The 16,928-nt window shown below is 46.9% G+C and overlaps 10 non-coding genes and 1 pseudogene across 10 annotated transcripts; all 11 read left to right on the top strand.

Moving 5' to 3' along the window:
* Positions 1-683: 683 nt before the first annotated feature.
* LOC142694996 (U2 spliceosomal RNA) lies at positions 684-874 on the top strand. The gene has a single exon (XR_012863154.1). It is a non-coding gene; the product is annotated as a U2 spliceosomal RNA (small nuclear RNA).
* A 1,323-nt stretch (positions 875-2,197) lies between these two features.
* Positions 2,198-2,388, top strand: LOC142694995 (U2 spliceosomal RNA). The gene has a single exon (XR_012863153.1). It is a non-coding gene; the product is annotated as a U2 spliceosomal RNA (small nuclear RNA).
* A 1,333-nt stretch (positions 2,389-3,721) lies between these two features.
* LOC142694992 (U2 spliceosomal RNA) lies at positions 3,722-3,912 on the top strand. The gene has a single exon (XR_012863151.1). It is a non-coding gene; the product is annotated as a U2 spliceosomal RNA (small nuclear RNA).
* Positions 3,913-5,241: 1,329 nt separating this feature from the next.
* On the top strand, positions 5,242-5,352 carry LOC142694475 (U2 spliceosomal RNA; annotated as a pseudogene).
* Positions 5,353-6,703: 1,351 nt separating this feature from the next.
* LOC142694454 (U2 spliceosomal RNA) lies at positions 6,704-6,903 on the top strand. The gene has a single exon (XR_012862685.1). It is a non-coding gene; the product is annotated as a U2 spliceosomal RNA (small nuclear RNA).
* A 1,337-nt stretch (positions 6,904-8,240) lies between these two features.
* Positions 8,241-8,431, top strand: LOC142694991 (U2 spliceosomal RNA). Its single transcript, XR_012863150.1, has one exon. It is a non-coding gene; the product is annotated as a U2 spliceosomal RNA (small nuclear RNA).
* A 1,323-nt stretch (positions 8,432-9,754) lies between these two features.
* Positions 9,755-9,945, top strand: LOC142694990 (U2 spliceosomal RNA). Its single transcript, XR_012863149.1, has one exon. It is a non-coding gene; the product is annotated as a U2 spliceosomal RNA (small nuclear RNA).
* A 1,339-nt stretch (positions 9,946-11,284) lies between these two features.
* Positions 11,285-11,475, top strand: LOC142694989 (U2 spliceosomal RNA). Its single transcript, XR_012863148.1, has one exon. It is a non-coding gene; the product is annotated as a U2 spliceosomal RNA (small nuclear RNA).
* A 1,351-nt stretch (positions 11,476-12,826) lies between these two features.
* LOC142694988 (U2 spliceosomal RNA) lies at positions 12,827-13,017 on the top strand. Its single transcript, XR_012863147.1, has one exon. It is a non-coding gene; the product is annotated as a U2 spliceosomal RNA (small nuclear RNA).
* A 1,339-nt stretch (positions 13,018-14,356) lies between these two features.
* On the top strand, positions 14,357-14,547 carry LOC142694987 (U2 spliceosomal RNA). Its single transcript, XR_012863146.1, has one exon. It is a non-coding gene; the product is annotated as a U2 spliceosomal RNA (small nuclear RNA).
* Positions 14,548-15,890: 1,343 nt separating this feature from the next.
* LOC142694986 (U2 spliceosomal RNA) lies at positions 15,891-16,081 on the top strand. Its single transcript, XR_012863145.1, has one exon. It is a non-coding gene; the product is annotated as a U2 spliceosomal RNA (small nuclear RNA).
* Positions 16,082-16,928: the final 847 nt, after the last annotated feature.

The raw sequence follows: 16,928 nt of genomic DNA, 5'->3' as shown, positions 1-16,928 counted from the left end.
AAGTTGTCTGTAAAGTTGGTGGATGCCTATTTTCCATTTTGCAGTCCCTTGTCTCCCTCTTGTGGCCTCCTGGAGGCAAATAAATGTGCAAAAAAAAGACAGCCTGGCGGCCGGCTGTTGCAGTGTTGCCCTCTCAGGCAACACTGAGTGACTGACTGAGCCTCACCGTCTTATATAAAGTTCAGACGGAACTTTGCACGTGTCATAGTGGAGCCCTCAGGATTCCAGAGCCAGCTTTCTGACATCATAATGGGGCCTGCCTCAGAGATAGATAAAAGCCTGGGCCCAGGCAGTGTTGGTCAGTGCTGCTCAGCAGGCAGCACCGGACTGGACTGGATTACAGCTGATACAAGGTGTGAAGGAACAAGGGGTGGCTGTGGGCATGCACTTGCTGCCGCTGCCAGTGTTTATCTGCATGGCAGGAGGGCATTTGGGCGTTGCCAGGAAGGCGTTTTTATGTAGATTCCTCCTCTTTCAGCACTGCATTGTGGTGCAAGCAAAAGAAGCAAATCCTGTGTAGCTTCCTCTCCGGCCTTTATTCACCTCCCTCCCGCTTAGTAGCTGTAAATGTGTGTGAGCCTGCAGGGCCCCATGGAATTGCCTAGGAGTAGGCTGAATCAATCGCTGCAAGGGGTGAACAGCAGTATTAGGCAGGCTCGGTCAACGGCCGGCCCATTCGGGTTATCGCTTCTCGGCCTTTTGGCTAAGATCAAGTGTAGTATCTGTTCTTATCAGTTTAATATCTGATACGTCCCCTATCTGGGGACCATATATTAAATGGATTTTTAGAACAGGGAGATGGAAATAGAGCTTGCTCTGTCCACTCCACGCATTGACCTGGTATTGCAGTATTTCCAGGACCGGTGCACCCTTCCCTTATGTGTTGACTAAAATCAGATTCCAAAAGTGCTATTTGTGTTTGCTATTGTTTTTGTCTTTCTGATGGGATCTCCCCTTTTAATCCCATTATTTCAACACCTGTTGGACAATGCATTTGTACAGTCATGTGTGATAATGAGCTCATTTATTAAATGCAATTAATTAATACATTGCCACCTCTTGTTGTGTGTGTGTGTGTGTGTGTGTGTGTGTGTGTGTGTGTGTGTGTGTGTGTGTGTGTGTCTTCTGTGTTTCTGTGTTTCCGGCATTTCACATTGGAACAGCTCATTCACCTTCCTTGTCTTCTCTCCGCCCTCCCTTTTAGGTAGGTTAAAGAGCTGCACCTGAGCCAGCCACTGATTGATTGATGCAGCACCACAGTCAAATAGTGGAGTGGAGTAGGGGGAACAGCAAACAGCCATTAAAGCAGCCCGCCCGCCACAATGGACCTACCTGTGTACACTAGATGGATGTGATGGAATGTACTGTCGTCCCTACATTTCCAAGAAGAAGTAAGAATTGCAGTTGCAACAAACCCTTGCTTGCCTACAAAGAGAGCAGCAATTTGGATTTGTTACTATGTTACCTGGAAGAATAACAAACTGTGCAAGGATGGAGGTTGTAGGAGCAAAGAGAAGTTGTCTGTAAAGTTGGTGGATGCCTATTTTCCATTTTGCAGTCCCTTGTCTCCCTCTTGTGGCCTCCTGGAGGCAAATAAATGTGCAAAAAAAAGACAGCCTGGCGGCCGGCTGTTGCAGTGTTGCCCTCTCAGGCAACACTGAGTGACTGACTGAGCCTCACCGTCTTATATAAAGTTCAGACGGAACTTTGCACGTGTCATAGTGGAGCCCTCAGGATTCCAGAGCCAGCTTTCTGACATCATAATGGGGCCTGCCTCAGAGATAGATAAAAGCCTGGGCCCAGGCAGTGTTGGTCAGTGCTGCTCAGCAGGCAGCACCGGACTGGACTGGATTACAGCTGATACAAGGTGTGAAGGAACAAGGGGTGGCTGTGGGCATGCACTTGCTGCCGCTGCCAGTGTTTATCTGCATGGCAGGAGGGCATTTGGGCGTTGCCAGGAAGGCGTTTTTATGTAGATTCCTCCTCTTTCAGCACTGCATTGTGGTGCAAGCAAAAGAAGCAAATCCTGTGTAGCTTCCTCTCCGGCCTTTATTCACCTCCCTCCCGCTTAGTAGCTGTAAATGTGTGTGAGCCTGCAGGGCCCCATGGAATTGCCTAGGAGTAGGCTGAATCAATCGCTGCAAGGGGTGAACAGCAGTATTAGGCAGGCTCGGTCAACGGCCGGCCCATTCGGGTTATCGCTTCTCGGCCTTTTGGCTAAGATCAAGTGTAGTATCTGTTCTTATCAGTTTAATATCTGATACGTCCCCTATCTGGGGACCATATATTAAATGGATTTTTAGAACAGGGAGATGGAAATAGAGCTTGCTCTGTCCACTCCACGCATTGACCTGGTATTGCAGTATTTCCAGGACCGGTGCACCCTTCCCTTATGTGTTGACTAAAATCAGATTCCAAAAGTGCTATTTGTGTTTGCTATTGTTTTTGTCTTTCTGATGGGATCTCCCCTTTTAATCCCATTATTTCAACACCTGTTGGACAATGCATTTGTACAGTCATGTGTGATAATGAGCTCATTTATTAAATGCAATTAATTAATACATTGCCACCTCTTGTTGTGTGTGTGTGTGTGTGTGTGTGTGTGTGTGTGTGTGTGTGTGTGTGTGTGTGTGTGTGTGTGTGTGTCTTCTGTGTTTCTGTGTTTCCGGCATTTCACATTGGAACAGCTCATTCACCTTCCTTGTCTTCTCTCCGCCCTCCCTTTTAGGTAGGTTAAAGAGCTGCACCTGAGCCAGCCACTGATTGATTGATGCAGCACCACAGTCAAATAGTGGAGTGGAGTAGGGGGAACAGCAAACAGCCATTAAAGCAGCCCGCCCGCCACAATGGACCTACCTGTGTACACTAGATGGATGTGATGGAATGTACTGTCGTCCCTACATTTCCAAGAAGAAGTAAGAATTGCAGTTGCAACAAACCCTTGCTTGCCTACAAAGAGAGCAGCAATTTGGATTTGTTACTATGTTACCTGGAAGAATAACAAACTGTGCAAGGATGGAGGTTGTAGGAGCAAAGAGAAGTTGTCTGTAAAGTTGGTGGATGCCTATTTTCCATTTTGCAGTCCCTTGTCTCCCTCTTGTGGCCTCCTGGAGGCAAATAAATGTGCAAAAAAAAGACAGCCTGGCGGCCGGCTGTTGCAGTGTTGCCCTCTCAGGCAACACTGAGTGACTGACTGAGCCTCACCGTCTTATATAAAGTTCAGACGGAACTTTGCACGTGTCATAGTGGAGCCCTCAGGATTCCAGAGCCAGCTTTCTGACATCATAATGGGGCCTGCCTCAGAGATAGATAAAAGCCTGGGCCCAGGCAGTGTTGGTCAGTGCTGCTCAGCAGGCAGCACCGGACTGGACTGGATTACAGCTGATACAAGGTGTGAAGGAACAAGGGGTGGCTGTGGGCATGCACTTGCTGCCGCTGCCAGTGTTTATCTGCATGGCAGGAGGGCATTTGGGCGTTGCCAGGAAGGCGTTTTTATGTAGATTCCTCCTCTTTCAGCACTGCATTGTGGTGCAAGCAAAAGAAGCAAATCCTGTGTAGCTTCCTCTCCGGCCTTTATTCACCTCCCTCCCGCTTAGTAGCTGTAAATGTGTGTGAGCCTGCAGGGCCCCATGGAATTGCCTAGGAGTAGGCTGAATCAATCGCTGCAAGGGGTGAACAGCAGTATTAGGCAGGCTCGGTCAACGGCCGGCCCATTCGGGTTATCGCTTCTCGGCCTTTTGGCTAAGATCAAGTGTAGTATCTGTTCTTATCAGTTTAATATCTGATACGTCCCCTATCTGGGGACCATATATTAAATGGATTTTTAGAACAGGGAGATGGAAATAGAGCTTGCTCTGTCCACTCCACGCATTGACCTGGTATTGCAGTATTTCCAGGACCGGTGCACCCTTCCCTTATGTGTTGACTAAAATCAGATTCCAAAAGTGCTATTTGTGTTTGCTATTGTTTTTGTCTTTCTGATGGGATCTCCCCTTTTAATCCCATTATTTCAACACCTGTTGGACAATGCATTTGTACAGTCATGTGTGATAATGAGCTCATTTATTAAATGCAATTAATTAATACATTGCCACCTCTTGTTGTGTGTGTGTGTGTGTGTGTGTGTGTGTGTGTGTGTGTGTGTGTGTGTGTGTGTGTGTGTGTGTCTTCTGTGTTTCTGTGTTTCCGGCATTTCACATTGGAACAGCTCATTCACCTTCCTTGTCTTCTCTCCGCCCTCCCTTTTAGGTAGGTTAAAGAGCTGCACCTGAGCCAGCCACTGATTGATTGATGCAGCACCACAGTCAAATAGTGGAGTGGAGTAGGGGGAACAGCAAACAGCCATTAAAGCAGCCCGCCCGCCACAATGGACCTACCTGTGTACACTAGATGGATGTGATGGAATGTACTGTCGTCCCTACATTTCCAAGAAGAAGTAAGAATTGCAGTTGCAACAAACCCTTGCTTGCCTACAAAGAGAGCAGCAATTTGGATTTGTTACTATGTTACCTGGAAGAATAACAAACTGTGCAAGGATGGAGGTTGTAGGAGCAAAGAGAAGTTGTCTGTAAAGTTGGTGGATGCCTATTTTCCATTTTGCAGTCCCTTGTCTCCCTCTTGTGGCCTCCTGGAGGCAAATAAATGTGCAAAAAAAAGACAGCCTGGCGGCCGGCTGTTGCAGTGTTGCCCTCTCAGGCAACACTGAGTGACTGACTGAGCCTCACCGTCTTATATAAAGTTCAGACGGAACTTTGCACGTGTCATAGTGGAGCCCTCAGGATTCCAGAGCCAGCTTTCTGACATCATAATGGGGCCTGCCTCAGAGATAGATAAAAGCCTGGGCCCAGGCAGTGTTGGTCAGTGCTGCTCAGCAGGCAGCACCGGACTGGACTGGATTACAGCTGATACAAGGTGTGAAGGAACAAGGGGTGGCTGTGGGCATGCACTTGCTGCCGCTGCCAGTGTTTATCTGCATGGCAGGAGGGCATTTGGGCGTTGCCAGGAAGGCGTTTTTATGTAGATTCCTCCTCTTTCAGCACTGCATTGTGGTGCAAGCAAAAGAAGCAAATCCTGTGTAGCTTCCTCTCCGGCCTTTATTCACCTCCCTCCCGCTTAGTAGCTGTAAATGTGTGTGAGCCTGCAGGGCCCCATGGAATTGCCTAGGAGTAGGCTGAATCAATCGCTGCAAGGGGTGAACAGCAGTATTAGGCAGGCTCGGTCAACGGCCGGCCCATTCGGGTTATCGCTTCTCGGCCTTTTGGCTAAGATCAAGTGTAGTACTTTAGGGTATTGCCTTGTTTCTTGGTCAGGAGGTGCCCTGGTACCCTTTTCCTTGGCCTGGGGGGATCGTTTCTCTTAGGAGAGACTTCACCCCTCTGCTGCTATTGGGGAGGAGGATTAGTCCAGGGCAACGGGGAGCGATCACCTGCCTGGTACTTCGGTACTGAAGGTATTCTTTGGAGATTGCTGGAATTCGTTTGGAGCAGGATGGAGGAAATTCCCGAATATATGCGTACCAGGAATGCTGTCCGGTTTTTCGTGGAGGAATCTGAGCGACAAAGGAAGGATCTGGAGTTCATCACAAAGGTTCTTTTGTTGGATTTCTTTCAGCTGGAGAGATCATGCATTTTGGCGGTGATGGACTATCCGAGGAGAGGGTGCTTTGACGTTACCTTCGCCACAGAAGAAATTTATGCTGTCTTTTTAGAACGCTTGAAGGAAGGTAAAAGGGACCCAAGACTTGTGGGTGTGAAGGTAACACCACATTTTGTGCCAAACAAAAAGTTGGTGGTTGTAAAAATGTTTTCGCCTTACGTGGATGAAGAGGACATTAAGTTATTTCTCAATAAGTTTTGTGAGGAGGTGGTGGGAAAGGGGAAAGTGTTTAACCCTTTTGGATTTTGGACTGGGAAGTGGAAATTTCTTTGTAAATTTGTGAGAATTGGTGAATCTAGAAACCTATTGTTTCCTCCAGCGCGGTTCAAGATTGGAAGTGCGTGTGGAAATTTATTTTTTCTTGGAATGGATATGTTTTGTTTGAATTGTAAAGAGTATGGTCATGAGAGAGAAGCCTGTGAGAAAGTAATGTGTACAAAATGTCTGCAAGAGGGACATAAGTATAATGAATGTCAGAAAGGGAAAGTATGTAATATGTGTGGAGAGGAGGGGCACATATTCAAATCGTGCCCAAAGAAAAGCAAACGTGAGGTACAAGAGGAAAATAAGAAGATAGTCAAAAGAAAGGAAGCGGAAGTTAGTTTGGAAGAAGGCAAGCTTCACAAATTGGAAGGAAGTGGGCAAAGTGATGAGAAAAAAAGGAAAAAAGCAGAGAGAAAGAAAAAAAGTGTCATTTCAGAAGAGGAAAGAGCAGAAAGAGACAGGTTATTGGAAGAAGTAGAGCAGTTACGTAGTAAAATTAATTTTGAAAAAATGCGGAGGAGGGTGCGGCTCTGTGTAAGAGAAAATTTACCAGGGTTTCTTGAAAGGTATGGTGTGCCAACGTGGTTAACGTGCATTGTAAACTGTGAGTGGGATGGTAATGATTTGCAGGAACATCTAGTGGATATGTTAGGAACTATTGCTGTTAAAAAAGGAATGTTTTTTTGATTTCTTAAGAAAAAAAAAGGGAAAGAGGAAAACAAAAATTAATTGTACGTTTTCAGTTTTCATTGTGATGATCTAAGTCTTTTTTATTTTGAATTTTATGATTTTTAAGACGTGATCTGAATGAAAAAAAAAAAAAAAAAAAAATCTGTTCTTATCAGTTTAATATCTGATACGTCCCCTATCTGGGGACCATATATTAAATGGATTTTTAGAACAGGGAGATGGAAATAGAGCTTGCTCTGTCCACTCCACGCATTGACCTGGTATTGCAGTATTTCCAGGACCGGTGCACCCTTCCCTTATGTGTTGACTAAAATCAGATTCCAAAAGTGCTATTTGTGTTTGCTATTGTTTTTGTCTTTCTGATGGGATCTCCCCTTTTAATCCCATTATTTCAACACCTGTTGGACAATGCATTTGTACAGTCATGTGTGATAATGAGCTCATTTATTAAATGCAATTAATTAATACATTGCCACCTCTTGTTGTGTGTGTGTGTGTGTGTGTGTGTGTGTGTGTGTGTGTGTGTGTGTGTGTGTGTGTGTGTGTGTGTGTGTGTCTTCTGTGTTTCTGTGTTTCCGGCATTTCACATTGGAACAGCTCATTCACCTTCCTTGTCTTCTCTCCGCCCTCCCTTTTAGGTAGGTTAAAGAGCTGCACCTGAGCCAGCCACTGATTGATTGATGCAGCACCACAGTCAAATAGTGGAGTGGAGTAGGGGGAACAGCAAACAGCCATTAAAGCAGCCCGCCCGCCACAATGGACCTACCTGTGTACACTAGATGGATGTGATGGAATGTACTGTCGTCCCTACATTTCCAAGAAGAAGTAAGAATTGCAGTTGCAACAAACCCTTGCTTGCCTACAAAGAGAGCAGCAATTTGGATTTGTTACTATGTTACCTGGAAGAATAACAAACTGTGCAAGGATGGAGGTTGTAGGAGCAAAGAGAAGTTGTCTGTAAAGTTGGTGGATGCCTATTTTCCATTTTGCAGTCCCTTGTCTCCCTCTTGTGGCCTCCTGGAGGCAAATAAATGTGCAAAAAAAAGACAGCCTGGCGGCCGGCTGTTGCAGTGTTGCCCTCTCAGGCAACACTGAGTGACTGACTGAGCCTCACCGTCTTATATAAAGTTCAGACGGAACTTTGCACGTGTCATAGTGGAGCCCTCAGGATTCCAGAGCCAGCTTTCTGACATCATAATGGGGCCTGCCTCAGAGATAGATAAAAGCCTGGGCCCAGGCAGTGTTGGTCAGTGCTGCTCAGCAGGCAGCACCGGACTGGACTGGATTACAGCTGATACAAGGTGTGAAGGAACAAGGGGTGGCTGTGGGCATGCACTTGCTGCCGCTGCCAGTGTTTATCTGCATGGCAGGAGGGCATTTGGGCGTTGCCAGGAAGGCGTTTTTATGTAGATTCCTCCTCTTTCAGCACTGCATTGTGGTGCAAGCAAAAGAAGCAAATCCTGTGTAGCTTCCTCTCCGGCCTTTATTCACCTCCCTCCCGCTTAGTAGCTGTAAATGTGTGTGAGCCTGCAGGGCCCCATGGAATTGCCTAGGAGTAGGCTGAATCAATCGCTGCAAGGGGTGAACAGCAGTATTAGGCAGGCTCGGTCAACGGCCGGCCCATTCGGGTTATCGCTTCTCGGCCTTTTGGCTAAGATCAAGTGTAGTATCTGTTCTTATCAGTTTAATATCTGATACGTCCCCTATCTGGGGACCATATATTAAATGGATTTTTAGAACAGGGAGATGGAAATAGAGCTTGCTCTGTCCACTCCACGCATTGACCTGGTATTGCAGTATTTCCAGGACCGGTGCACCCTTCCCTTATGTGTTGACTAAAATCAGATTCCAAAAGTGCTATTTGTGTTTGCTATTGTTTTTGTCTTTCTGATGGGATCTCCCCTTTTAATCCCATTATTTCAACACCTGTTGGACAATGCATTTGTACAGTCATGTGTGATAATGAGCTCATTTATTAAATGCAATTAATTAATACATTGCCACCTCTTGTTGTGTGTGTGTGTGTGTGTGTGTGTGTGTGTGTGTGTGTGTGTGTGTGTGTGTGTGTGTCTTCTGTGTTTCTGTGTTTCCGGCATTTCACATTGGAACAGCTCATTCACCTTCCTTGTCTTCTCTCCGCCCTCCCTTTTAGGTAGGTTAAAGAGCTGCACCTGAGCCAGCCACTGATTGATTGATGCAGCACCACAGTCAAATAGTGGAGTGGAGTAGGGGGAACAGCAAACAGCCATTAAAGCAGCCCGCCCGCCACAATGGACCTACCTGTGTACACTAGATGGATGTGATGGAATGTACTGTCGTCCCTACATTTCCAAGAAGAAGTAAGAATTGCAGTTGCAACAAACCCTTGCTTGCCTACAAAGAGAGCAGCAATTTGGATTTGTTACTATGTTACCTGGAAGAATAACAAACTGTGCAAGGATGGAGGTTGTAGGAGCAAAGAGAAGTTGTCTGTAAAGTTGGTGGATGCCTATTTTCCATTTTGCAGTCCCTTGTCTCCCTCTTGTGGCCTCCTGGAGGCAAATAAATGTGCAAAAAAAAGACAGCCTGGCGGCCGGCTGTTGCAGTGTTGCCCTCTCAGGCAACACTGAGTGACTGACTGAGCCTCACCGTCTTATATAAAGTTCAGACGGAACTTTGCACGTGTCATAGTGGAGCCCTCAGGATTCCAGAGCCAGCTTTCTGACATCATAATGGGGCCTGCCTCAGAGATAGATAAAAGCCTGGGCCCAGGCAGTGTTGGTCAGTGCTGCTCAGCAGGCAGCACCGGACTGGACTGGATTACAGCTGATACAAGGTGTGAAGGAACAAGGGGTGGCTGTGGGCATGCACTTGCTGCCGCTGCCAGTGTTTATCTGCATGGCAGGAGGGCATTTGGGCGTTGCCAGGAAGGCGTTTTTATGTAGATTCCTCCTCTTTCAGCACTGCATTGTGGTGCAAGCAAAAGAAGCAAATCCTGTGTAGCTTCCTCTCCGGCCTTTATTCACCTCCCTCCCGCTTAGTAGCTGTAAATGTGTGTGAGCCTGCAGGGCCCCATGGAATTGCCTAGGAGTAGGCTGAATCAATCGCTGCAAGGGGTGAACAGCAGTATTAGGCAGGCTCGGTCAACGGCCGGCCCATTCGGGTTATCGCTTCTCGGCCTTTTGGCTAAGATCAAGTGTAGTATCTGTTCTTATCAGTTTAATATCTGATACGTCCCCTATCTGGGGACCATATATTAAATGGATTTTTAGAACAGGGAGATGGAAATAGAGCTTGCTCTGTCCACTCCACGCATTGACCTGGTATTGCAGTATTTCCAGGACCGGTGCACCCTTCCCTTATGTGTTGACTAAAATCAGATTCCAAAAGTGCTATTTGTGTTTGCTATTGTTTTTGTCTTTCTGATGGGATCTCCCCTTTTAATCCCATTATTTCAACACCTGTTGGACAATGCATTTGTACAGTCATGTGTGATAATGAGCTCATTTATTAAATGCAATTAATTAATACATTGCCACCTCTTGTTGTGTGTGTGTGTGTGTGTGTGTGTGTGTGTGTGTGTGTGTGTGTGTGTGTGTGTGTGTGTGTGTGTGTGTGTGTCTTCTGTGTTTCTGTGTTTCCGGCATTTCACATTGGAACAGCTCATTCACCTTCCTTGTCTTCTCTCCGCCCTCCCTTTTAGGTAGGTTAAAGAGCTGCACCTGAGCCAGCCACTGATTGATTGATGCAGCACCACAGTCAAATAGTGGAGTGGAGTAGGGGGAACAGCAAACAGCCATTAAAGCAGCCCGCCCGCCACAATGGACCTACCTGTGTACACTAGATGGATGTGATGGAATGTACTGTCGTCCCTACATTTCCAAGAAGAAGTAAGAATTGCAGTTGCAACAAACCCTTGCTTGCCTACAAAGAGAGCAGCAATTTGGATTTGTTACTATGTTACCTGGAAGAATAACAAACTGTGCAAGGATGGAGGTTGTAGGAGCAAAGAGAAGTTGTCTGTAAAGTTGGTGGATGCCTATTTTCCATTTTGCAGTCCCTTGTCTCCCTCTTGTGGCCTCCTGGAGGCAAATAAATGTGCAAAAAAAAGACAGCCTGGCGGCCGGCTGTTGCAGTGTTGCCCTCTCAGGCAACACTGAGTGACTGACTGAGCCTCACCGTCTTATATAAAGTTCAGACGGAACTTTGCACGTGTCATAGTGGAGCCCTCAGGATTCCAGAGCCAGCTTTCTGACATCATAATGGGGCCTGCCTCAGAGATAGATAAAAGCCTGGGCCCAGGCAGTGTTGGTCAGTGCTGCTCAGCAGGCAGCACCGGACTGGACTGGATTACAGCTGATACAAGGTGTGAAGGAACAAGGGGTGGCTGTGGGCATGCACTTGCTGCCGCTGCCAGTGTTTATCTGCATGGCAGGAGGGCATTTGGGCGTTGCCAGGAAGGCGTTTTTATGTAGATTCCTCCTCTTTCAGCACTGCATTGTGGTGCAAGCAAAAGAAGCAAATCCTGTGTAGCTTCCTCTCCGGCCTTTATTCACCTCCCTCCCGCTTAGTAGCTGTAAATGTGTGTGAGCCTGCAGGGCCCCATGGAATTGCCTAGGAGTAGGCTGAATCAATCGCTGCAAGGGGTGAACAGCAGTATTAGGCAGGCTCGGTCAACGGCCGGCCCATTCGGGTTATCGCTTCTCGGCCTTTTGGCTAAGATCAAGTGTAGTATCTGTTCTTATCAGTTTAATATCTGATACGTCCCCTATCTGGGGACCATATATTAAATGGATTTTTAGAACAGGGAGATGGAAATAGAGCTTGCTCTGTCCACTCCACGCATTGACCTGGTATTGCAGTATTTCCAGGACCGGTGCACCCTTCCCTTATGTGTTGACTAAAATCAGATTCCAAAAGTGCTATTTGTGTTTGCTATTGTTTTTGTCTTTCTGATGGGATCTCCCCTTTTAATCCCATTATTTCAACACCTGTTGGACAATGCATTTGTACAGTCATGTGTGATAATGAGCTCATTTATTAAATGCAATTAATTAATACATTGCCACCTCTTGTTGTGTGTGTGTGTGTGTGTGTGTGTGTGTGTGTGTGTGTGTGTGTGTGTGTGTGTGTGTGTGTGTGTGTGTGTGTGTGTGTGTGTGTCTTCTGTGTTTCTGTGTTTCCGGCATTTCACATTGGAACAGCTCATTCACCTTCCTTGTCTTCTCTCCGCCCTCCCTTTTAGGTAGGTTAAAGAGCTGCACCTGAGCCAGCCACTGATTGATTGATGCAGCACCACAGTCAAATAGTGGAGTGGAGTAGGGGGAACAGCAAACAGCCATTAAAGCAGCCCGCCCGCCACAATGGACCTACCTGTGTACACTAGATGGATGTGATGGAATGTACTGTCGTCCCTACATTTCCAAGAAGAAGTAAGAATTGCAGTTGCAACAAACCCTTGCTTGCCTACAAAGAGAGCAGCAATTTGGATTTGTTACTATGTTACCTGGAAGAATAACAAACTGTGCAAGGATGGAGGTTGTAGGAGCAAAGAGAAGTTGTCTGTAAAGTTGGTGGATGCCTATTTTCCATTTTGCAGTCCCTTGTCTCCCTCTTGTGGCCTCCTGGAGGCAAATAAATGTGCAAAAAAAAGACAGCCTGGCGGCCGGCTGTTGCAGTGTTGCCCTCTCAGGCAACACTGAGTGACTGACTGAGCCTCACCGTCTTATATAAAGTTCAGACGGAACTTTGCACGTGTCATAGTGGAGCCCTCAGGATTCCAGAGCCAGCTTTCTGACATCATAATGGGGCCTGCCTCAGAGATAGATAAAAGCCTGGGCCCAGGCAGTGTTGGTCAGTGCTGCTCAGCAGGCAGCACCGGACTGGACTGGATTACAGCTGATACAAGGTGTGAAGGAACAAGGGGTGGCTGTGGGCATGCACTTGCTGCCGCTGCCAGTGTTTATCTGCATGGCAGGAGGGCATTTGGGCGTTGCCAGGAAGGCGTTTTTATGTAGATTCCTCCTCTTTCAGCACTGCATTGTGGTGCAAGCAAAAGAAGCAAATCCTGTGTAGCTTCCTCTCCGGCCTTTATTCACCTCCCTCCCGCTTAGTAGCTGTAAATGTGTGTGAGCCTGCAGGGCCCCATGGAATTGCCTAGGAGTAGGCTGAATCAATCGCTGCAAGGGGTGAACAGCAGTATTAGGCAGGCTCGGTCAACGGCCGGCCCATTCGGGTTATCGCTTCTCGGCCTTTTGGCTAAGATCAAGTGTAGTATCTGTTCTTATCAGTTTAATATCTGATACGTCCCCTATCTGGGGACCATATATTAAATGGATTTTTAGAACAGGGAGATGGAAATAGAGCTTGCTCTGTCCACTCCACGCATTGACCTGGTATTGCAGTATTTCCAGGACCGGTGCACCCTTCCCTTATGTGTTGACTAAAATCAGATTCCAAAAGTGCTATTTGTGTTTGCTATTGTTTTTGTCTTTCTGATGGGATCTCCCCTTTTAATCCCATTATTTCAACACCTGTTGGACAATGCATTTGTACAGTCATGTGTGATAATGAGCTCATTTATTAAATGCAATTAATTAATACATTGCCACCTCTTGTTGTGTGTGTGTGTGTGTGTGTGTGTGTGTGTGTGTGTGTGTGTGTGTGTGTGTGTGTGTGTGTGTGTGTGTGTGTCTTCTGTGTTTCTGTGTTTCCGGCATTTCACATTGGAACAGCTCATTCACCTTCCTTGTCTTCTCTCCGCCCTCCCTTTTAGGTAGGTTAAAGAGCTGCACCTGAGCCAGCCACTGATTGATTGATGCAGCACCACAGTCAAATAGTGGAGTGGAGTAGGGGGAACAGCAAACAGCCATTAAAGCAGCCCGCCCGCCACAATGGACCTACCTGTGTACACTAGATGGATGTGATGGAATGTACTGTCGTCCCTACATTTCCAAGAAGAAGTAAGAATTGCAGTTGCAACAAACCCTTGCTTGCCTACAAAGAGAGCAGCAATTTGGATTTGTTACTATGTTACCTGGAAGAATAACAAACTGTGCAAGGATGGAGGTTGTAGGAGCAAAGAGAAGTTGTCTGTAAAGTTGGTGGATGCCTATTTTCCATTTTGCAGTCCCTTGTCTCCCTCTTGTGGCCTCCTGGAGGCAAATAAATGTGCAAAAAAAAGACAGCCTGGCGGCCGGCTGTTGCAGTGTTGCCCTCTCAGGCAACACTGAGTGACTGACTGAGCCTCACCGTCTTATATAAAGTTCAGACGGAACTTTGCACGTGTCATAGTGGAGCCCTCAGGATTCCAGAGCCAGCTTTCTGACATCATAATGGGGCCTGCCTCAGAGATAGATAAAAGCCTGGGCCCAGGCAGTGTTGGTCAGTGCTGCTCAGCAGGCAGCACCGGACTGGACTGGATTACAGCTGATACAAGGTGTGAAGGAACAAGGGGTGGCTGTGGGCATGCACTTGCTGCCGCTGCCAGTGTTTATCTGCATGGCAGGAGGGCATTTGGGCGTTGCCAGGAAGGCGTTTTTATGTAGATTCCTCCTCTTTCAGCACTGCATTGTGGTGCAAGCAAAAGAAGCAAATCCTGTGTAGCTTCCTCTCCGGCCTTTATTCACCTCCCTCCCGCTTAGTAGCTGTAAATGTGTGTGAGCCTGCAGGGCCCCATGGAATTGCCTAGGAGTAGGCTGAATCAATCGCTGCAAGGGGTGAACAGCAGTATTAGGCAGGCTCGGTCAACGGCCGGCCCATTCGGGTTATCGCTTCTCGGCCTTTTGGCTAAGATCAAGTGTAGTATCTGTTCTTATCAGTTTAATATCTGATACGTCCCCTATCTGGGGACCATATATTAAATGGATTTTTAGAACAGGGAGATGGAAATAGAGCTTGCTCTGTCCACTCCACGCATTGACCTGGTATTGCAGTATTTCCAGGACCGGTGCACCCTTCCCTTATGTGTTGACTAAAATCAGATTCCAAAAGTGCTATTTGTGTTTGCTATTGTTTTTGTCTTTCTGATGGGATCTCCCCTTTTAATCCCATTATTTCAACACCTGTTGGACAATGCATTTGTACAGTCATGTGTGATAATGAGCTCATTTATTAAATGCAATTAATTAATACATTGCCACCTCTTGTTGTGTGTGTGTGTGTGTGTGTGTGTGTGTGTGTGTGTGTGTGTGTGTGTGTGTGTGTGTGTGTGTGTGTGTGTGTGTGTCTTCTGTGTTTCTGTGTTTCCGGCATTTCACATTGGAACAGCTCATTCACCTTCCTTGTCTTCTCTCCGCCCTCCCTTTTAGGTAGGTTAAAGAGCTGCACCTGAGCCAGCCACTGATTGATTGATGCAGCACCACAGTCAAATAGTGGAGTGGAGTAGGGGGAACAGCAAACAGCCATTAAAGCAGCCCGCCCGCCACAATGGACCTACCTGTGTACACTAGATGGATGTGATGGAATGTACTGTCGTCCCTACATTTCCAAGAAGAAGTAAGAATTGCAGTTGCAACAAACCCTTGCTTGCCTACAAAGAGAGCAGCAATTTGGATTTGTTACTATGTTACCTGGAAGAATAACAAACTGTGCAAGGATGGAGGTTGTAGGAGCAAAGAGAAGTTGTCTGTAAAGTTGGTGGATGCCTATTTTCCATTTTGCAGTCCCTTGTCTCCCTCTTGTGGCCTCCTGGAGGCAAATAAATGTGCAAAAAAAAGACAGCCTGGCGGCCGGCTGTTGCAGTGTTGCCCTCTCAGGCAACACTGAGTGACTGACTGAGCCTCACCGTCTTATATAAAGTTCAGACGGAACTTTGCACGTGTCATAGTGGAGCCCTCAGGATTCCAGAGCCAGCTTTCTGACATCATAATGGGGCCTGCCTCAGAGATAGATAAAAGCCTGGGCCCAGGCAGTGTTGGTCAGTGCTGCTCAGCAGGCAGCACCGGACTGGACTGGATTACAGCTGATACAAGGTGTGAAGGAACAAGGGGTGGCTGTGGGCATGCACTTGCTGCCGCTGCCAGTGTTTATCTGCATGGCAGGAGGGCATTTGGGCGTTGCCAGGAAGGCGTTTTTATGTAGATTCCTCCTCTTTCAGCACTGCATTGTGGTGCAAGCAAAAGAAGCAAATCCTGTGTAGCTTCCTCTCCGGCCTTTATTCACCTCCCTCCCGCTTAGTAGCTGTAAATGTGTGTGAGCCTGCAGGGCCCCATGGAATTGCCTAGGAGTAGGCTGAATCAATCGCTGCAAGGGGTGAACAGCAGTATTAGGCAGGCTCGGTCAACGGCCGGCCCATTCGGGTTATCGCTTCTCGGCCTTTTGGCTAAGATCAAGTGTAGTATCTGTTCTTATCAGTTTAATATCTGATACGTCCCCTATCTGGGGACCATATATTAAATGGATTTTTAGAACAGGGAGATGGAAATAGAGCTTGCTCTGTCCACTCCACGCATTGACCTGGTATTGCAGTATTTCCAGGACCGGTGCACCCTTCCCTTATGTGTTGACTAAAATCAGATTCCAAAAGTGCTATTTGTGTTTGCTATTGTTTTTGTCTTTCTGATGGGATCTCCCCTTTTAATCCCATTATTTCAACACCTGTTGGACAATGCATTTGTACAGTCATGTGTGATAATGAGCTCATTTATTAAATGCAATTAATTAATACATTGCCACCTCTTGTTGTGTGTGTGTGTGTGTGTGTGTGTGTGTGTGTGTGTGTGTGTGTGTGTGTGTGTGTGTGTGTCTTCTGTGTTTCTGTGTTTCCGGCATTTCACATTGGAACAGCTCATTCACCTTCCTTGTCTTCTCTCCGCCCTCCCTTTTAGGTAGGTTAAAGAGCTGCACCTGAGCCAGCCACTGATTGATTGATGCAGCACCACAGTCAAATAGTGGAGTGGAGTAGGGGGAACAGCAAACAGCCATTAAAGCAGCCCGCCCGCCACAATGGACCTACCTGTGTACACTAGATGGATGTGATGGAATGTACTGTCGTCCCTACATTTCCAAGAAGAAGTAAGAATTGCAGTTGCAACAAACCCTTGCTTGCCTACAAAGAGAGCAGCAATTTGGATTTGTTACTATGTTACCTGGAAGAATAACAAACTGTGCAAGGATGGAGGTTGTAGGAGCAAAGAGAAGTTGTCTGTAAAGTTGGTGGATGCCTATTTTCCATTTTGCAGTCCCTTGTCTCCCTCTTGTGGCCTCCTGGAGGCAAATAAATGTGCAAAAAAAAGACAGCCTGGCGGCCGGCTGTTGCAGTGTTGCCCTCTCAGGCAACACTGAGTGACTGACTGAGCCTCACCGTCTTATATAAAGTTCAGACGGAACTTTGCACGTGT

This window comes from Rhinoderma darwinii (genome assembly GCF_050947455.1).
Source record: "Rhinoderma darwinii isolate aRhiDar2 chromosome 5 unlocalized genomic scaffold, aRhiDar2.hap1 SUPER_5_unloc_46, whole genome shotgun sequence".
Classification (NCBI taxonomy): domain Eukaryota; kingdom Metazoa; phylum Chordata; class Amphibia; order Anura; family Rhinodermatidae; genus Rhinoderma; species Rhinoderma darwinii.
Note: the sequence above shows the minus strand (reverse complement) of the source record. Positions and strands in the feature narration are given on the sequence as shown.